Below are 19,860 nucleotides of genomic sequence, written 5' to 3'. Positions count from 1 at the left end.
AACATGTTCAACATGATTTTCTTGATTAAAACATTCTTTAATGTTAGTTTCTTTCATGTCAATGATTTCTTCCTTTAGACACGCTGAATATTCTGCAAATGATTTTTTTAATTGCTGAAACGATTCTCAAATTTCACTTAATTGCTCATTGATTTCAGGACATAAACTTAATGGCATATTGTGCAGTGGATAACGTCCAAAGGCTCGCATGGCTCTAATTCCACTGAAGCAATAAAACTTAAGAGTGTTTGTGCTTTTAATATAAAATACACAAATGTATTTGTAAATAATGTTTTATTAATAAGATGAATGTTACAATGAGGGCCTGCTGATATACCTAGGCAGGTGTCCTTTTAATGACTGGTCATGTCTGCCTCTTCATTAACTAATCAATTAATTAACTCTATGTTTACTATATATTCATTTATATTATATATAATTTATATTCATAACATATGACTGGCATTTCCCTTGATCTTCATGACAATATGTGATAATGATGTTAATGACAATGCTCTATCTGACTGTGCCTTTGGCATGTGATAGTAATCTTCATGACATTGCCTTGGATATATGGCAAAGATCTATTTGTATATGACAATGATCTTAAGATGAGAAATAACCTTTGATATGACTGTGAACTTGGCAGTGACCTCATATAGTTGTTACCCTTCACTATGACAGTGACCTGGTTGCATAACAATGATGAATGACAGTAGCAGGGACTTTAATATGGGAGTGACACTCTGATAATGGCAGCATATATGCGATGAATGAAATTGCAGTAATGTATGGACAGTGACCTTGGGCAGTGATCTATAGGACAATGAGATAGTGATATGTCACTGTCATGATTTACGTGACAGTGACATGTGACAGTCATTCCTATGAGAGTAATAAATGGTAGCAATGATTATTGATGATAACGTGACAGTGATATATGGCTAATCTCTATGATGACGATATGATAGCGATGGCAGCATCTTTATGACAACTACAACGAAGTATGTGATGTTCTATGATAGACTGATGTGTTTGCTACTAGATTGTCCTAATAAGACTAATGTATTGGATAGTGAAAGACATATGTCTCATGATATTTTGTACACTGTATCTCAGTTGAACATTTGCTGAGTATCTAATAGAAGAAGAATCTGGTTGGTCTTTGACCTAAATCTTGGTGTCTTCATTGTGCATGCTTTTCTTTTGTTGTTCTTTACTGTTCCATTGCATTGTTGATGTTTATTGTTCTATCTACATAATTGCTAATGATGATATGATGTTATGGGGTGAATGTAATGTGAAAAAATAAAAAAGTTTAAAAGTGCATTTATCTAGATTCTATAGTAGAGAACTATCTCACCCAAAAATTTAACTCATATGCCTTTCACCCATTTCGCAAGAGCACATGAATGAAGGTGGGCTTCCAATCAAAAGGTGCTTTATTCATTTTGCAATCAAGCACTTATGCTTGTTTGTACTTCGAGATTTTGATATGGATTATGAGGTGACCTAGGAGTGGTTTTGACCATGATCTTATTACCTCGCCTTAAATGGGGCGTTAATCTTCAACCCTAGTATAGTGGGACCTCCCCTAATGGCACTGTTACCGCTCAATCTAGCAAGGGTCCTAGGAGGGGTTCCTATAGAGAAACTACTAGGTCAAGTGGCAAAAATGGAGCAATAACCCACTATCATCTCAGATAAGGCTCCCTGCCCTTTACGAACTTACATCAATGGGAGGAGTCCTGGTATTAGAGAAATCACTAAGAATAATGTATCAATGGTGTAGAGTAGGTAGTGATTTCAATCACCTATTCAAAGGAGAGACTCTATTGATGGGGTTTAGTTGCTTAAGAAGCAAGATGAATGGCCTCCAAGAAGGGCTAGAAGGAGACCTAGACCTAGGGTCGAGGAGTATTTCTTGATATGAAGTGCCCTTGACCTAGGAATTCTAGGAGAATAGGGTTTTCCAAGTAATCCTTATGAAATTGGGATGACAAGGTTGTGGGACCACAAAGAAACCTTACTGGACCCAATTGAGGTCAAGGGCTTAGGGTAAAATTTCAAACAAAGGGTCTTGACCAAGTGAGGAAGAAGAAAATGATCAAAGAGATAGGATTTGAGTTGAATTTTCGATGTGATGATCCTTAATGAAGCCACTAACCAAAGGAAATCTAGGGAGAAATGGTCTTCGAGCTTGGGCTTGGTAAAACTTGATATTCAACCATCGGAATGACTTCAAAATTGGAGGACCTCTCACAGACACACCAACACAATTCTAGACCAAATTTCATAAATTTTGGATGGCTACAATTGATTTCATGTAATGCCCTAGGAAGCCTACTAGGGTTAGGACTTAGAAAAAGGAGAGAGGTGAAAAGGATTTTCATTTGGTGATCACCATGGAGTAGACCAATGCCTAGCCTATTAGGGAGAATGGAGTCAATGAGATTTCAATGTTTAGAGTTTCTTTTACCCAATCAAGGAGTTCCACAACAACTTCGCATAGCCCTAAAAGTAGCAACTAGGTTACCAAGGAATTTTACACTTCTTGATGTTGCAGTTGATGACTTATCAAGGTAATTGTGAAGATCATGTACCACTAGGACATTCATCCACTATACCATACACGAAACATATGACAAAACCCTCACAAAGACAAGATTCAATAAATTCACATTTCCATTAGGGCAGCAACTCCAAGTTCATGTCAGAAAATTTTCATACATCAAACATGTTGCATAAATAAAGAAATATATCATGAAAAAGGCACTTACAAGTATAGCGAAATGAGGCGGGCGCGGAACCTTCTCTGGTCGTCTACCCTGGTGCATCGATAGCCGGATGCTGAGGTTTAAGAGCCAACTGCTGACATCACATCGGTTGCGAGAACCACTTTTGGAATCCAATCATCAAGAGGGACAAAAATCAAAGCTCCAAGACCAAGATAAGATGTCCAAACATCAAAATGTATCAAAGATATCCAATTCGTTCTCCAATAACTATAGCGAAATTCTCAAGAAGAGAAAGATCCAAATCCAAGTGCGATCAAATGAAATGATCATCACATCAATATGTATCCTCCTCTAAGGGGTTTGATTTGACTAATTAGGCCCAATGATGCCCTAACTAATAAAATAATGTGCAAAAATAACATTACTTGGTGGCAAGCCCACCAAGATGACAGCATAATATAAAAATAAGCCTCTAAAGAGGGGAAAGTGATAGAAATAATAGTTCGAAAGGCCATTGAAGAGGCCTAGTGGAGTCCAACGTGTGCCAAATGAATGAATGGGCTCCAAATATGGTGATAAAGGGGTTGGCCCCTTGATGTCCAAGCAAATGACTTGTGGTGCCTTGAAGTGGTTGTGGGGGCACAAAACAACCTCATGGGTCTCCAAATGGATTGAAGAAGCTTGTATCCGATTTGTAAGGGCTAAAAGAATGATGCAAGTCCTCCCTCTGTCTACCATGGTGAGACACATCCTCATCTGGGCCCTAGATCAGTTGACAAGTGTGTGGTGCAAGAGTGTAGCCGACTGGCCAAGGTGGTCCAGATGCATTATCGTCGTCAAATAAATGGAACACGATCAAGAAATGAGTGGAACTGAAAGATCCCATGATGTGGCAATCTGTTCTCTATTATAGTGGAAGCCCATGGCTCTCAACGATCACCCTACAAATGCCAATATGACCCTCTCGAGGGCTTGGATCCCATATAGGGAGACCAAACCTAAGATGAAGACCCACTTGCAATCATGTATAAGCTCCAATGCGTCCCCTCACCTTCCAATACAACAAATCATTAGTGCAATTGAGTAAATGAGCTTTCAAATCATTGAACTAAGTGGACACTTCATAGTGGCATGCCCTTCCATAATGGGCTTTAGAATGTACAAGTGTCTCCAAGTTCAAGAAGAAGGTTAGCCAAGGACTCTTTTAGGTGGTTTCAGCCTTTAAGGAGAGGGACATGTCCATGGTACATCCATCAAATGGCAGGTGGCATGTGATATAATGATGGAACGAAGTGGGGCATCAGGGGAATACTCCTAGCCACATGCTACAATACAAGGGTAGCTATAATAAGGGAAACCCACACTTGGGTGTATGAATGTAGGACGGAGCAATCGTGGTACATGAGTTACCCCAACCTTTGTTTTTCCAACCTTCTTTATATGCCTTTTGTCTTTTATTGTTTTCTTCTATAATTGCTTGGGGCTTCAGGGGATGAGAGCATGATGTGTAAGATATAACAGTGAATACCCCCTTAAGGTGGGGCAGTTCATTGCCCACCAGGGATTGGGACAATGATGGGTTCCTTAATGATGCAAGGGGCCAATATAAGGAGCCCTAGGAACCATGGTGATGGCTTTGCCCACGTGCTAAATTTGTCTGTCCTTACCATCTTTTGCATTTTGTGGTACATTTCTTGTTGAGAGTGGCCATATTATGCTTTTTCTTTTCTTTTCAGTTGCATCAACCTTTGGGGCATCATTCCAGGCCCGACCCAAGGTGTGGACAAGGGGAGGGGGAAGCTATCTTCTTTTGGACAAATGTGGACCTGGATGGGAAATATGGTGAAAGGGGTTATAATAATAGTAGGGGAGTGATGTATGTGGTGTTGGGAAGTGAGACCATGCAACCAAAATAAGGGTTTCTCGTGTAGTGCCACTCCAAAAGCTAGATGCCAATAACGAAGATCCCATAGGACTAGGATACAAGGTCAACCATCAAATTGGACAAAGGAGACAAGAGAACAAACCAAGCCCATTCTTTCCGCTAAATCTCCCCACTAATCCATGTCCAAAAGTGTCCATGATAAGTAAACAAAAATACCCAACTACACAATTAAAAGCCATACCTTCGGGATTGGAAGGCCCACCTTCCAGCATACGATCATAACAGATGGGTGAGGGACCATATGGCTGGCTTAGGTGGCAGAGATCAATGTCATATGGTTCGTGTTCGAGTTAGGGTTCGACAATGATTAGGTTCAGTTTGAGTTTGAATTTTTTGATGAGGTTTGCTATTCGGTTCATATATATATATATATATAAAATGAATTATAGGATAAAATAGTAAGAAATCAACATCAGTAAACATCAAAAAAGTTATCACAGACATGGAAACTGCAAGGATAAATTACAAGCTCGAGTTGTGACATGAGGTTATGAGTTTTGATCTATGAACTTGGTCAATGGCTATGAGGTTTGATTAGGTTCGTCGAATCTGAATTTTTTTTTAAGGTTTGCCAAAATTCGAACCTCAAGGTTCAACGAACCTTGTGACATATGCAGAGATAGTGGTACATCGAGCTATTTAGTGGCTGCATGGGGTTGTTGGTTGCCATCTAAGGACCATCTAGGAGAATTTTTTTTCCTATGGATATCACCCATAGGTGGTGGGTAACAGACCCAATGGGTATAAGACCTCCCCTAATTGCTCAGGAAGATGAAATTTTGTAGTCTAAATGCCCAGGGAAGATTAGTTGCCACAAAATTATTCTCCTTTGGTAGGCATTCACTTCAATTTCATCCATAATTCTGTTTTCCCTAGTGTAAACCTAGTTTGGTTTTATCTTCAACTTGGGGGCTTATTGAGGGTTTCATGTGCATCATCCTTGTAGGAATACATCATAGGAAATCCTTTCTTGGCATTGTGACCTTTGGATATCCCAATTTTCAACCTACTAACAAAACCTTAGTTCTTGTATTGCCCTAACTTGGTATTTCCAAGGAAGACGAATTGTCGCCTCTGGGAGCCTTGTGCTTGAAATTGTGTCTTTCTGCCAGAGATCTCTTTGTTTCACCTCGTACCTCAAACCTAGAATACCGATTAGGTAACCTATACACATACCAAGACTCCTCCCATCGTTGAAAGTCCATTAAGTGGCATGGGGTTTTGGCTATGGTGACAGTGGGCCACTACTCCATTGTTGTCACTTGGTCTAGTAATAGCCTTGTAGGGTACCCCTCTCCAAGGCCTACTAGATTTTGCGGCAACAATCTTCTTAAAAATCCAACTTGTGTAGGGGTTTTTATTTAGAGATTAGAAGAGGTAGGCCTCATATAAATAGAGGTTCACCTCTTTGATTTTGATAATTATCATGTGTGTGGAATTCAACCTGTCTTAGAGAACTCCTCGCTGTTGTACCTTGATACTTTGTGGAGATGTGATCTTATTTGGGTTTTGGCTATTGGAGATTAATTCTTGTTGGGGAGACGTCATTTGGGGATTGAAAGAATGCATGTTCTTGGGTACATTGTGAGTACTTTTTGTTGAATATCATTTATGTTTATTACATGCAATGAATATTGCTAGGGCTTCTATTTTCAATGTCTAAATACTTATATTTATGAAATGCCTGTTAAATTTTGCATGCTTTATTATTTTATCCTTGAACTCCCTAGAGAACTTCCTAATGAGCTTTTCTGTAGTGAATTTCTCCCCTCATAAAGTGATAGATAGGGTTAGCAAATGAAAGCCTAGGGTTTCCCCCCTTACTCCCCCCCTTAAGGGTTTTTATATCTCGATGGTCAAAATCCATAAGACTCCATCACCCAAGTAGATAGAAGGCATTGACATCCATATTGGTGATCAAAATTTATAAAATTTCATCTTTTTCTATCTCCCCTAAAATTTTCACCCTTCAAGGCAAGCCACTAGGGTTAGGGTTTCTGGATGAATTGAACTATTTCTTGAGAATTGAGCTAGTTTGAAGTTGTTCCTCCTTTCTGAGCCTTAAAACATCAAAATCTAGCAATTTGCATGGTTGAAACTTGAAAGTGCTTCCCTAGGGCTGATGCCATCAACCCTAAGCAATTCTAGGGCTTGAAATTTCCTAATTCTACTTAAGGCTTCAAGTTAGGGTCATTTGAAGGTTTGTTGCTCCTATTGTTTATCATATGTTTCAAGAAACTCGTTTCCTTCTTGTATGCGTAATTGTGTCATTGTGGAATCATACATTGAAAACCCTAGTCAACAAGTCTCTTTTTATAGGCATTTTCATAGGTATGCTATTTCCTATCACAAAGAATTGAGCCTTGTTCCTAGTCTGAGTACCTTGATTAAGCCTATTGAAGTGTCACCTTTGATCCTTTGACCTAGAATACCATTTAGGTGACCTATACTAGGAAGCCTCTCATATGGTGAAATCCCACTAAAGAGCAGGAGGTGGAGTGATGAGGTGATAGTGGCATCCACCTCATTGTTGTTTCTTAGTCTGGCTTTTGTCTCATGAGGCATCTCACGAGATCTGCTAAATTTTAAGGCAGTATGTCTATCAAACCATCCTCACATTGGTGCAATGTTACTTGGGAGCGGGAGCGGGAGCGGGGAGCGGGAGCGGAAGCGGGAGCGGGAGCGACCATTTTTAGAAGCTCCCGGTTTGGGAGCAAATCGGGGAGCGATTTTTTAAAAATATATATATTTTTTATATTTTTTAATTTTTGATACATATATGTCAACAAAAACATGTAGAATGATGAAATAGACATAAAAAACATAAAAAAACATAGATTGAACCATATAACAACAATCATCTAGAAGTTATAATCTTCATCAACCACGTCCGCAAGTTAGTAACATAGTAACATACAACATATTGAGTCTCATGATTCATCAATCTTAAAGTTTCAAGCTTTTAAAATTCAATATATAACATTTATCATCATTGATCACCAAAGTTGTACTTGTAAGCTAAGTGTAACCATTACAACAAATAATATCTAACATGAAATGAAATGTTATAAAATGAAATGAAATGAAACAACTTTAAACTTTCATGAAGCATCATATTCATAATTCATTACTAATGAGTTATAATTGCCAACTTCAAACTTAAATTGTCATATATTGTTTAAAAAAATATCATAATAAATATGAAAGAGTCAATAGTTATAAAAGCTACTAGAAACTAGAAAAGAGAAGTAAATCTATTATCTATTTCTTATGCTTGGGCCTCTTGCCACCACGAGAAATGTCTAATTTTTTAGTCTTGTTGCAAAATCAGGATCTTTGTCATTAATATCACCCTCCAAGCATTAATATCCAGAGGTATCTTTGTCATTACCTTTGTATCTGTATAGGGATCTTTGTCATTAATATCACCCTCTAAGCATTAACATAAGATAGAAAAAGCATAGCATGTCAAGTCAAGATTTTGTTTGAGTGATGCGTACATTTTTAGAAGGGTCATGATAGAGGAGTTCGACAACCAATGTCACTAACATCAAGGTACATAGATGGATTGGTACTCTTGATTAAATATGAGTTCCATACCCTAATACATGACAAAATTCAATGGAAACATTGCAATCCCCCAATCCTGAAATCCTGAAAAACTGATAAGTCTGCTGGATTTTGAATGAAATCTAAAATTCTACTTTCTCCATATGAAATCCAATGAGGACGAAACCACTCTCAAACATCCTGAGTCATTTCATGGTAATGTTAAAAATTTAAGTAAAAGGATGAAAATGAAAATTAAAGAAAATGTCACTTTTACTTTAAGAATTTAACATTACCATGAATAGCATATCAATACTAGGGCCTAGACTTGATCATTAAGTTGCCCCACTCAAAAACTATTTGTTTCTTTCAAAAAAAATTGCATTTCGAACATTACTACAAAAAAAAAAAAATGCAAAAAAGGCAAAACGCTCCCGAAAACGCTCCCAAAAAGGCAGGGAGCGAAATTTTTTTTAGGGAGCGCGCTCCCGACCCGCTCCCGAGTCGCTCCCGCCCGGAGCGCGGATCGGGAGCGGGAGCGAGGGGGGGGGGGGGCGCTCCCCCGCAACACTGCATTGGTGTAATACCAATTGCTGCCATTGTTTCAGAGTTTACTGTAATATAACTTGGTGGTTAGGTTGGTGATGTGATCATTCATATAGAGATGCTAAAAGGCAGGCTTGTTCTACCTCTGTCAAATAAAAAGGATCTTGACCCTATATTGCTAACTCTAATTCAGAAAAGGAGTATCTCAAAAAGGATGGCACACTTTCCTTTCTTTGTCAACTATTTGCTAGATATGTCTTAACCACTGCCCAATGAGTGAGATTGCCCTTTAGCTCATTGAACGGTATTGCCCTTTAATTGTCTACACTTCTTTTAATTCTCTGCAGAATCTCTAATTTTTGTATTCCTCATCCATTTTAGCAAGGAAGAAAGAAGTCTCTCCTTCTATTTTTTCTTGTTTTGCAAAAGGAATTTAAAGTTGATTTATTTTACCTTCTTAAAAGAACTTATCCTTAAAAAGGTTCTTTATTTATCTATGGTAAATCCTCAAAAGTTTATAAAAATGAATTGACCAAATTTGGATTTTTATTTGGTAATCTGAATGTTTGTTAATATTCTCGATAAAGATAGCAAGCATTATAGCAGCAAATTGAATGAAATAGTAAGTGGAATTAACTTGCTTGGAATTGAATGTGCAGGTTGAAGTGGGCAGTAGGGGCGTTGAGAATTTGTGAATATAGCACTAGGTGTAAAAATTCTATGGCCAGTGTATTTGGAGGGAAAATGGTGGAGCAGAATCTTGCAAAAGAATTATAGTTCAAAAGAACTCAATTAAATGCTTTAGTGTCATACTTTTCATGGTGGATCCCATATCTGGAACAAAACAGCAGACAACAGAAAAGTAATTCTGGAATAAAATATTAGAGAAGCAGAAAAGTAATTCTCCAGGATGTTTTTTCCGAAACTAGAAATGGGTCTTTTTATTTTTAATAGGCTCCTTTGTATAAATTTCCCAGTTAGTAGATAGTACAGAGTAGGACCAGACCAAAAGTATCTTCCACAAGAAAGGTTGGATTAGAATAAAATATTACTTGCTATTACCAAAAACAAGGTTGGTCAGTGGAATGATATTGAAGCCCTAGTATTGCCACCTACGATTGTGGAAGGAAGAAAGGAATCAAAGTCAGGAGGTTTTGAAGGCAAGAATGATATCATATTGGAAGCAGAAAGATGTGATATGTTGAAGTAATAGTGAAACAAGGTTTTACACAGCAAAAGAAAGGTATGTTACTTTGTTAGACAGCAGTGAATAGTTGGTACATCATAATTTGTGGGGTGAAGTCTGGAACTTGGGAATCTAGCCAAAACACTGAGCATTGTTGTCACTAGCAGTTTGAAACAGAGTTTGACCCAGAAAGTGCTCAACAAGAAGGGTTGGGCTGTGCTGATCGAATGCTATTGTTGTGAAAGAGATAAAGAAAATATAGAGCATTTACTGCTACTGTCATGTCTGTGTGTGTGCTGAGTAATTTTTGAAAAGTGCTTGGGCAACAAGAAATTAACCCCTTTCATGGAGAAAGCGATTTCAGCTAATAAACTAGAGTCTTTGACTTTCAAGGTATAAGAAAGTTTTCTGCCAAAAAAGAACAAAAGAAAAAACTTGGACATGGGCTTTTGCAGGTATTAAGAAGGTTTTCTGGGAAAAGAGAACAGAAGAACAAACTTGGTCAGGGTCTTTTGCAGGCATGAACATAATTGTTAAAACAGAGTAAGGTGTCATATCAGAATTTGATGCAGGTGATCCAGGATTGTAAAGGGATGGAAATCTTAAAGTTGGTGGGGGACTTGGAGAATGGAACTAGAGTCTCACATCAAAGGAGAGACATGAAGATTCTGTCACAGATCCAAGCGAGTTTGAAACTGTCCAAATCGAGAACAGGGAAGCAATACTTTGAGAGTGCTTCTAAAAGCGATCAGGCTGGGAATGCAAAATTTGTTCTGTGACGGATCAGGCTTGGCAGCTGACAACCGGCTACAGCTGGAAGGATTAATTGAAGGTGCCCAAATTTGTACAAATGAAGGTTTAACAAACATTGGTGCGATTTAAAATTGACCATAAGACTGATGAGATGAAATAAGTGTAAGGTGGAAATTAGTCGTAGGATTGGACCATTCAAGGCATTCATAGTACAGTCATACAATGAACAGGTGGGATCTTTTACATGATCAAGAGAAATACAAGGAGCCAAATAAAAGCGAGAGGGGGAGGACAAGGCTGGATACTCAAAGAACTAATGTCGATGAGTTAGTGGAGGTGCTGAAGAAAAACAAAGGATGGCAAGGGAGAAGAACACATGGAGCAATGAACATAAAAGATAAATGCGCTTGGTCAAGGAGTCAGGATCTGCATAAAACGTATGAATATTTTTATTGGTTCAGTTGGGGATTTGCTTGAAGGATTAGTGGCTGAACTGTATGAGATGAAATCAGAAGCCAAGCGGCTGCAAATTTGAAAAAAATTCCACAAACCTGTTGCAGAGAATTTAAAAGTTTTCCATCCATTGTGGTGGATATTGTCAGGGAGACTGTTCGAAGACTAATATGGACTAAGATCCGTGTAGGAACTCTATGGATTATCTAAAGAAAGAGATTGCACGAGTCGAAGGCTGACCCGTGCGGCCCTAGAAGTTGCCAAAGCAGCCAACAAGGGGATTTATCAGAACAGACTGCCACCAAAGCCCCCATGGGCCATCAATAAATAATTTTTTGGAATAGTTCTGATACTATATGTAAAAGTCTAGAATCTAAAATATACAACTAATTACGTAGATTAATAGTCGACACGCAAAACATTTAACACAAAATGTGGTTTTGGAACTACTATAATCTTTTATTGAAATTTTCTTTATAAATATGAAAGAAATTCAACAATTGTGAAAGAACTATTTATAATAATTAATCATAAAAACAGTAGCCCAAACGTCCAATAGAGTTGAAACCTAAGTTGGGATATTTTATGTTACAATCCAAAATTTAACATGCAATTAATTATTTTATAATAATTAATCATAAAACAGTAGCCCAAAGGTCCAATAGAGTTGAAACCTAAGTTATGATATGATATTTTATGTAACAATCCAAAATTCAACATGCAATTAATTATATCGCTCTATGTGGTTAATAATCAACACAAACAATTAAAGTAAATGGCATAGAATTTTTGGGAACCACGTGCAAGAAAACTTATTTGTTGATGACTATACCTTGTGATTTCAGAGTTGTAGTGTTACTCGGATGTTGTTGACTTCAACAAAATTTTAGGGATGACTCTCCATCCAACCGCATTCTCAATTGCACAATCTTTTTACAACTAGGCACCCCCGAGCCTTCAATCAACTACTATTGCCAGAAAATCATTTGTTTCACAACACTCTCCTCCCAAAAAATGAATGAACAATGTTGTCATTCCCCTTTTCGTCCATTAAATAAAACAAATAATTTCACAAATGGAAAGAGATTTGCATGCACACAATTCATGTGTCAACATGCCAACTTTTATTTCTTTATTATATGTTTTACATAATTCAACAATTTCTTTTCTTAATTCAACAATTTTTTTTCTTAATTTAACTTTTGCCCCTTTTTTTTTTTTTTACTTTTGTTACCTTTTTCTCTCTATATATAGATATAACTTTAATTTTAATTATTTATTTGCTATTCTTATATTCTTATATTATTTATTGCTTTAGTTATATATTATTATTATTATTATTATTACGTGGCAAGAGATGCCACATAATGTTACATTTAAAAATAATAAAATAATACTCATTCACAAATTTTAAAATATTGATAAAACAATGAATGTCACGGAAAAATAATACTCACAATACTCAGAATGTTAAAATCAATGTCTCCCCTAAATAAACTACTTTAATTTCCACCTTAGTTTTACATCGATTGAGCCGAATGACACTACGACTCAATAAGATTGCATTTAGAGGTGCTCTACAATGCAGTACAAGGGAGATGGAGATGTTTTGTAAAGTTACATTTAAATATAATAAATTAATACTTACATTAACAAATTAAAAATACTAAAAATCAATGATGTTCATAAAGAGTAATATGTCAATTTGGATTTTAATTTTACATCAATTTTATATACGACATAGGTAATTGAAAGTAAACAAAATGTATTTAGCTAATTTGCTTACTAAATATTGAGTTGGCTATGAAAAGTAATATGTAAACATTATATTATTGATATTATATGATGTTTAATTCTTTCTATATTTTGTTGACATGTAATATTTAAAACAAACATATATATAGTTTATAGAGAAGGTTTTCGGCAATAATCACATCAAAATTTTGTTGTCGATGCAAGTGTGGTTCATCGGCCGGACAAGATCATGGCAACAAGTAAATAGAGAGATCTATCATTCAACAGCTAGATAGAAATGACTACATTTAACTGGGTCAAGAGTAGGGAAAATAATATTAATTAGTTAGTTTGTTAAATTTATTTATTATTATTTTTATTTGTAACAAAATAAATCTTATTTTTAACTAATTTTTATGGACTTAAATTAAGAACTTGAATCTTATCCCTTGTGGCTGGTTTTGCACTCCGGGCTGTCTGTTCAAATGATTCTCCTCTTTATTATTTTAAAAATAAATAAACTATATAAAGACTTGTATTATTATAGGAAAGAATAAATACTTAGTTAGTTAATTAGTTAACTTGTTTATTCATTAAGCAATATGAAACTAAATATATAACATGTTCTTGTTAACATATAAATTTGTTTTTAATTAATTGGTTCTTTTGATTATTAGATTTATTTATTTTCATTAACTAAAGGAATCATCGTATATTGGGGATTAAACATAAATGTTTATCAATTAATCAACCAATTAGTTAATTTATATGTATATGTTTTATATAAAATTATTTGTTTATTTATATATCAAGAATACTAAAAACTAGGTCAAGGGTAATTTATTTTTTTTAGAATTTAAACTAAGAAAAATATCCTAATGAATAAAACATGGGAAGCTTTGTTAACATCTTATTTTTAATTAAAGAAAAAAAAATTAGCAAAGGGAATAAAGGGGGAAATAAACAATCCAAAAGATGAGGGAGTAAAAACTAGAGAATAAAGGAAAAAAGAGCGAAACAGGGGGCACAGGGGCGGGGGCACGGGGGGGAAGAGACGGGGGAAAGGAGGCTCAGAGGAAAGGGTAGGGATCCAACGTTTGCTAATCTTCCAACCGTCATCTTTGTTGAGATTGCTCAGACTTCTTTCAATTTCAGTGACCTCGCTAAACTTTCGGTGATGAAAAGGAGCAATCTTAGCAATAACCTGTGCCTCCTCAATACATATATGATGCTTAGTTTTCTCTCTGTGTTCTGCCAGGGCAGAAGATCGGGTCCTCCCATGATTGATGTCAGTTGCGTGCTCATGAATCCTCTGATTAATAAAGCACCCAGTTTCACCAACATAGGGGCTCCCACAAGAATAAGGAATAACATAAGCACCTTTCATGGCCTTGGGGTCAACAGGGTTTTTAACAGATCTTAGGGAGCTACGAATGGTGTTAAAGGGTCTAAAGGTTGAGGGACCATTATGCTTCTTAAGGATTTTCGCAATCTTGTCAGCGGTCCGTTGGACCTTTGCCATGATCTGGTTCATTGTCTTCTCTTGACGATGAACCACACTTGTTGGTTCGAAACGCGTCGACCAATGAATTTTGATGTGATTATCGTTGAAAACCTTCTCTATAACAAAAAAAATGTGGATCATAAATCAAATATTTCAATGTACATCTTTAGTAAAAATATTTAACATTACACATTGTAAAAAAATTGATATTAAAATAATTTAATGTGTATAGAGAGATATTATAGCTTATGGATAGATGTTTTGTACTTCCAAATGTAAGGAATTCACATTTTAATAGGGAAAATGTGAATAATAAATAAAATATTTTAATGTTAACTATGTATATATTATATAAAACGAGTGAAAATGAAAAAAATATTGTAGTTAAAAGATCTTGTTAGTGTTTTGCTCAAAACCAACACAAATCCATAACTTTATACCTACAAAGAACTAAGAAATCAAATCTCTCAAGGTCCTCGAGTTTTGCACTTAAAAATATGATTGTGTCTAAAGAGATTTGATCCTTTTTAGCTGTAGATTCAGAGTTAGGATGGATCTATGTTTTTGATACTACATTAATGTGTAATTTATTTTATGTTCAATTGACATATAAAATTTAAAAGTATATCAGCAAAACTTTCATAATACATATAACTATATACATATGGGCCAGACATTTTTCATTGAAATGTTTTATATTTTTTTTCAATTCAAATTTTTAATGCTATATGCATACTATAGATTATATGCACCTATAGAGAGAGATTATCATAAATATTAATTTGTTTTATGGTTATTAGCTAAATTTAAAAATGAAATTTTGAAATACCATTGTTACGAATATGAATATGTATATTGTGAATTTTTCTCTGAAGAAACTGTCTAATTTTATTAATAAAAAAAATTGCAATATAACAAATTGAATTCAATTAACTTATTATTTTTACTATTTTTTTTGCTTAAGCAAGAGACAGTCCTTCTATTGGCTTTAAAAAAAAAAAATTACATAGGTTACAACAAGCGCTCAAAAGCGCAAACCCCCAGAAGGAAGAGGGAGAAATAAATAATGTGCCATAAAACCAGATAGTCCATAAACAAAACGCGCAGAGCAGTGGCCCGCGAAAACCCCCTAAACTGCTCGACCAATTATGGTTGTCGATCTTCCCCTTCTAATTCAACGACTGGTATACATATCGCACAACCTTGAAGCAAGATGTATGCTACGCGATGAGGGCGGTATTCCTTCCTCGGTCCCCATCATGTGTTGTGCTCTGAAAGGCATCACTAGCTTTTCCTTAAAACCACCAATGGGTTTAAGGGCGCCCGATAAAGGTGGTAAACCGTTAGTTGTTTTGACCTTTTGGTCCCACAATCTTGCACAACCATCTGTGGTCGTTGATCTTCCCCCTCCTAATCCTATGGCCCGAAGTAATATCGCACATCTCATATGCACGAGGAATACCGCACGATGAGGGCGGCTTACATTCTTCATCCCCGGCAACACGTCGATTGCTAAGTGGCATCACATGTAATCTGTGAAAACTGTTTCCTGGTCAAAGGGCGCTCGATGCAGGTTGTAAATCCCAAGCAGTTTATGACTCTCGTTCGCTATTCTCCTGGTCCCCAAAGTTCTACCTGAGGAAGCCGTGCCCTGAAGGGTCACATTTTGTCAATCTTTACGTTAACCTATTTTTTGGGAGCTTTTCCTTTTGCGCAGAGAGCTTCTGGCCCTATGACTTCCTCCATCCATACTCCCAATGGCACCCAGGCTAATGTAGACTGAGCTGAAATCCTGAGCAATCCTAAAGTGCTGCTCCATTGAGAATCTGTCTAAAGTGAACTTATTCCTCATTTGAATAAAGCCAAATGGTGTCTCTCGATTTGTTCTAATAGTGTTGTTTGTCTATGAGTCCCGAGATGAGCATTCATCTCACTCTGTCATCTGTTACCTCCTCCCACTAGCAACACCTGTCAGTAAGCTTGCTTCGAACCCCTTCATTGGCTAGCCAGTCCGCCACTTTATGGGCTTCCTTGTGAACATGCACAAACCTAAGAGTTTTTAGAATTCTTAGGTGTGATTGAATTCTTTGGTAGACTTATAGAAGGCACCAGTGACCTGAGATTTTCTCTGGAGCTACTCTAGCGCTAATCCGTTTGACCGAATTAATTACTAATTCCGAGTCAGCCTCAATGATGACATTATGAATGTTGTGCTTGAACAATATTTTGAAGCAAAGCTCCATTGCCATGAGCTAAGTCATATTGTTGGTTGCCTTCCCTAGATAACTGTTTAAAATGGCTTGTATGTTTCCCTCCTCATCTCTCAAGACCCCTCCATAGCCTGCTTCTCCAGGATTTCCTTTAGAGGCTCCATCTATGTTAAATTTTAAAAAACCTTGAGAAGGGGGCTGCCAGAGAGTCTTTCCTTCTGAGGTATTCCTATTGATCTACAGAGGACACTGAGGGGGATGAACCTGAAGCTCCAACTTTTCCAAGATTCTGGCCTCTTTGTTGCTTATGGGTTTTCCTGAAGAAACACCCCCCAGGATGTGAACAGTCTTCTTGATTTGCTTAAGGATTAGCTTAAGGATGCTGCTCACCGGGCTCGTCTTATCTTTGAAAATCCTATTATTGTGCTCCTTCCAAACATTCCAGATTACGAACCCTGGGGTCAACGCCTAGGCAGAGTTTATTGTCTCATTATCTGAGAGATTTTTCCGCGAGTTCTTCAGTGTAGCAATGATGTCATTTACATGTCTGTCTGTCTGCTCGAAGACATCTTCAACCCAGTTCCAAAGTGTTGTAGTGAATGAGCATCTTTTCAGGAGATGATTAGTGGTTTCTTCTTGTTGACCACACAGATGACATTTTGAGGGGCCAACAAAGCCTCTTTTCCTTAGGTTGTCCCATGTCAGAATCTTGTCATGTTGCACTAGCCACTTGAACAGTTTGACTTTCATCCAATGAGGATTATCCCATAGTTCTTTCCATGTCTTATCAGTGTTTGGAAAGTTGAGCCCTGTGTCTATTCTTTTGGCTTCCTTAAGGGTGAAGAGTCTTGCCTTATTCTTTCCCCATCTTAATTGATCATCTAAGGTTGAGGTTAAGATTTGTCTCTTTTCCAAAAGACCGTTAAGGGCTATAGCTTGAGTCTTCATCATGCCCATTTCACTGTAATCTGGAAGTTTCCATATTCGCCATTTCCGGTTGTTACTTGATTGATCCCAATAATCACTTACCCTTCTTAATCCTTTGGTGATGGTATCTGTGTGAATGGCTGCTAATTCTTCACTACGGAGATTATCCTCCTGCTGCCAATTATCCTCCCAGAACCAGGCCAGATTTCCATTTCTGATCTCCCAGAAACTATGTTTTTGGACTAGGGCCTTGTTCTCCCATGCTCTATTCCAAATTGGTGAACCCTTTACTTGTCCTGTCATTCTTATGAGGTTCTTCTCCTGCCAATCGCTTGCATACTTTTGCTTCCATAGTTTAGCCCAGGGGGCTTGTATTTCCTTTAGCCATCTCCACCAGACTTTGGCTCCTAGAACTCTGTTAAAAATTCTTGGGTCATGAAGCCCTAAGCCTCCATGGGATTTTGGTTTGCAAACCCTATCCCATGCCACTAGGGCCCATTTCTTCTTTTCTTCACCTTTCCCCCAGAGGGAATCTCTCTGAGCGTTTCTTATTTTAGTAATTGCTCCGGTTGGTGTTGGAATAGTTGATAGCATATAGATAGGAATGGTTTGGAGGATAGCCTTAGTTAGAATCAACCTCCTTGCTAGATTTGGGGGTCTATTTGTCCATTTGCTAATCTTATCTTTTAGCTTATTTAGAACAGGCTCCCAGATTTCCTTGTGTAATGGTTTGGCAGTGAGGGGAACTCCCAGGTATTTCGAGGGCAATGACTCTCTTTGAAAGCCCAAAATTCTGGAAAGATTTCTTTGAATCGAAATATCAATGTTGAAAAAGAAAATCTTTGATTTAGTAAGACTTACCTCTGTGCCCGCTGCCATGGCGAACTCACTCAGAATCTTCTTACATGCTCTGGCTTCCTTGACTGTGGGTATGCCTTGAAACATAGTATCATCCACAAATTACTGTTGTGTTACCAAGTCCCCACCTTGAGTGAGTCGCAGACCCTGAATTCTCCCTTTCTCCTTAGCAGCTCTGATTGCTCTCCTTAACCCTTCCATCATTAGAATGAAAGGAAAGGAGAAAGAGGATCACTTTGTCTGAAACCTCTAGCAGGCTTGAAGGTTTTGGAGGGAGAGCCATTGAGAAGAATTGAACAGCTAGCAATGGTAACTAGCGCCATGACCCACTTAATCCAACTGTAATCAAACACATATGCTTTGAGCACTGCTCTTATATATGACCAAGTTTATCATAGGCCTTTGTTATGTCCAGCTGAATTATCATCCCTGCCTGTTTATTAGTGTTAAGTGGATGAACCACTTCATGAGCTTGAATTATGTTGTTAAGAATTTGTCTTCCTTCCACATAGCTCATTTGCTCCTCTAACACAAGGGAAGGGAGGAGTGGTTGAGACGGTTGGCCATTACTTTGGATATTATTTTGTACACCACATTGCATAATGCTATAGGTTTAAATATGTCTGTAGAGGTGGCCTTTTCCTATTTGGAGATTAAGGCTATAAAAGATTCATTGAGAGCCTTTAAGACTGTTTTAAATCTTTGAGTGTCTTCCACTACCTCCATAATATCCTATTTTACTATCCTCCAACAAGTTTTGAAAAAGTCCACATTGAAGCCATCCGGGCCTGGTGCTTTCCCATTGTGCATCTCTGTAATAACTTCATCAATCTCTTCCTCTGTGATTGCTCTGTTGAGATTGTGATTGTCTTCTTTGGATACCAATTTAGGAATGTATTGAGTGAACCTTTTCATACACTGATGTCTATCCACCGTGGTTTCCTCAACAATTCTCTTAAAATGCTGAACTAGGACCTCTTCCATCTCTTCATGAGTGTTTATTTCTATTCCATGATGATATGTAAGTTTCACAATCCTGTTATTGTTTCTATGAGCTATGGTGGATCTGTGAAAGAATTTGGTGTTTTTCTCCCCTTAATCCATTGTACTCTGGATTTCTGTCTACAGAATATTTCCTCTTGTAGACCTCTGTTTTCCCATTCATGTTGAAGTGACTCTGCCATCTCTTTCCTTTCGTTTGTATAGCCTTTTGTGATAAGAATTTGGTTTAATTCCTTTAGTTTCTTTTCCACTTCTCCTTTAGCTTTGAAGATATTGCCAAATTCCTTTTTATTCCACTCTTTGAGTCTATCTTTAATGTGTTTGAGCCTATAGTGTAGAAGGAACATCTTTGTACCTTGGAGGTGTAGCTCTTCCTTCCACCATTTTTCAATGTTTGTAAGGAAATCTGAATGTGTGAGCCAAGCGTTTTCAAACCTGAAGGGGTTGTTCCTCGG

General features: G+C 37.2%; 1 protein-coding gene across 2 annotated transcripts in view; it reads left to right on the top strand.

Moving 5' to 3' along the window:
* LOC149197448 (translesion synthesis protein REV1-like) overlaps positions 1-11,281 on the top strand; it is a 437,492-nt gene extending 426,211 nt beyond the window's left edge. For both annotated transcript variants that reach the window (XR_016254763.1, XR_016254764.1), the window contains exon 26: positions 9,438-11,281. The gene's annotated coding sequence lies outside the window, so the exon portion shown is untranslated. The remainder of the gene's footprint in view (positions 1-9,437) is intronic.
* Positions 11,282-19,860: the final 8,579 nt, after the last annotated feature.

Source organism: Pinus tabuliformis, chromosome 2_2 (genome assembly GCF_031772625.1).
Source record: "Pinus tabuliformis cultivar Carrire ecotype Pingquan chromosome 2_2, CPIR1, whole genome shotgun sequence".
NCBI classification, from domain to species: Eukaryota; Viridiplantae; Streptophyta; class Pinopsida; order Pinales; family Pinaceae; genus Pinus; species Pinus tabuliformis.
Note: the sequence above shows the minus strand (reverse complement) of the source record. Positions and strands in the feature narration are given on the sequence as shown.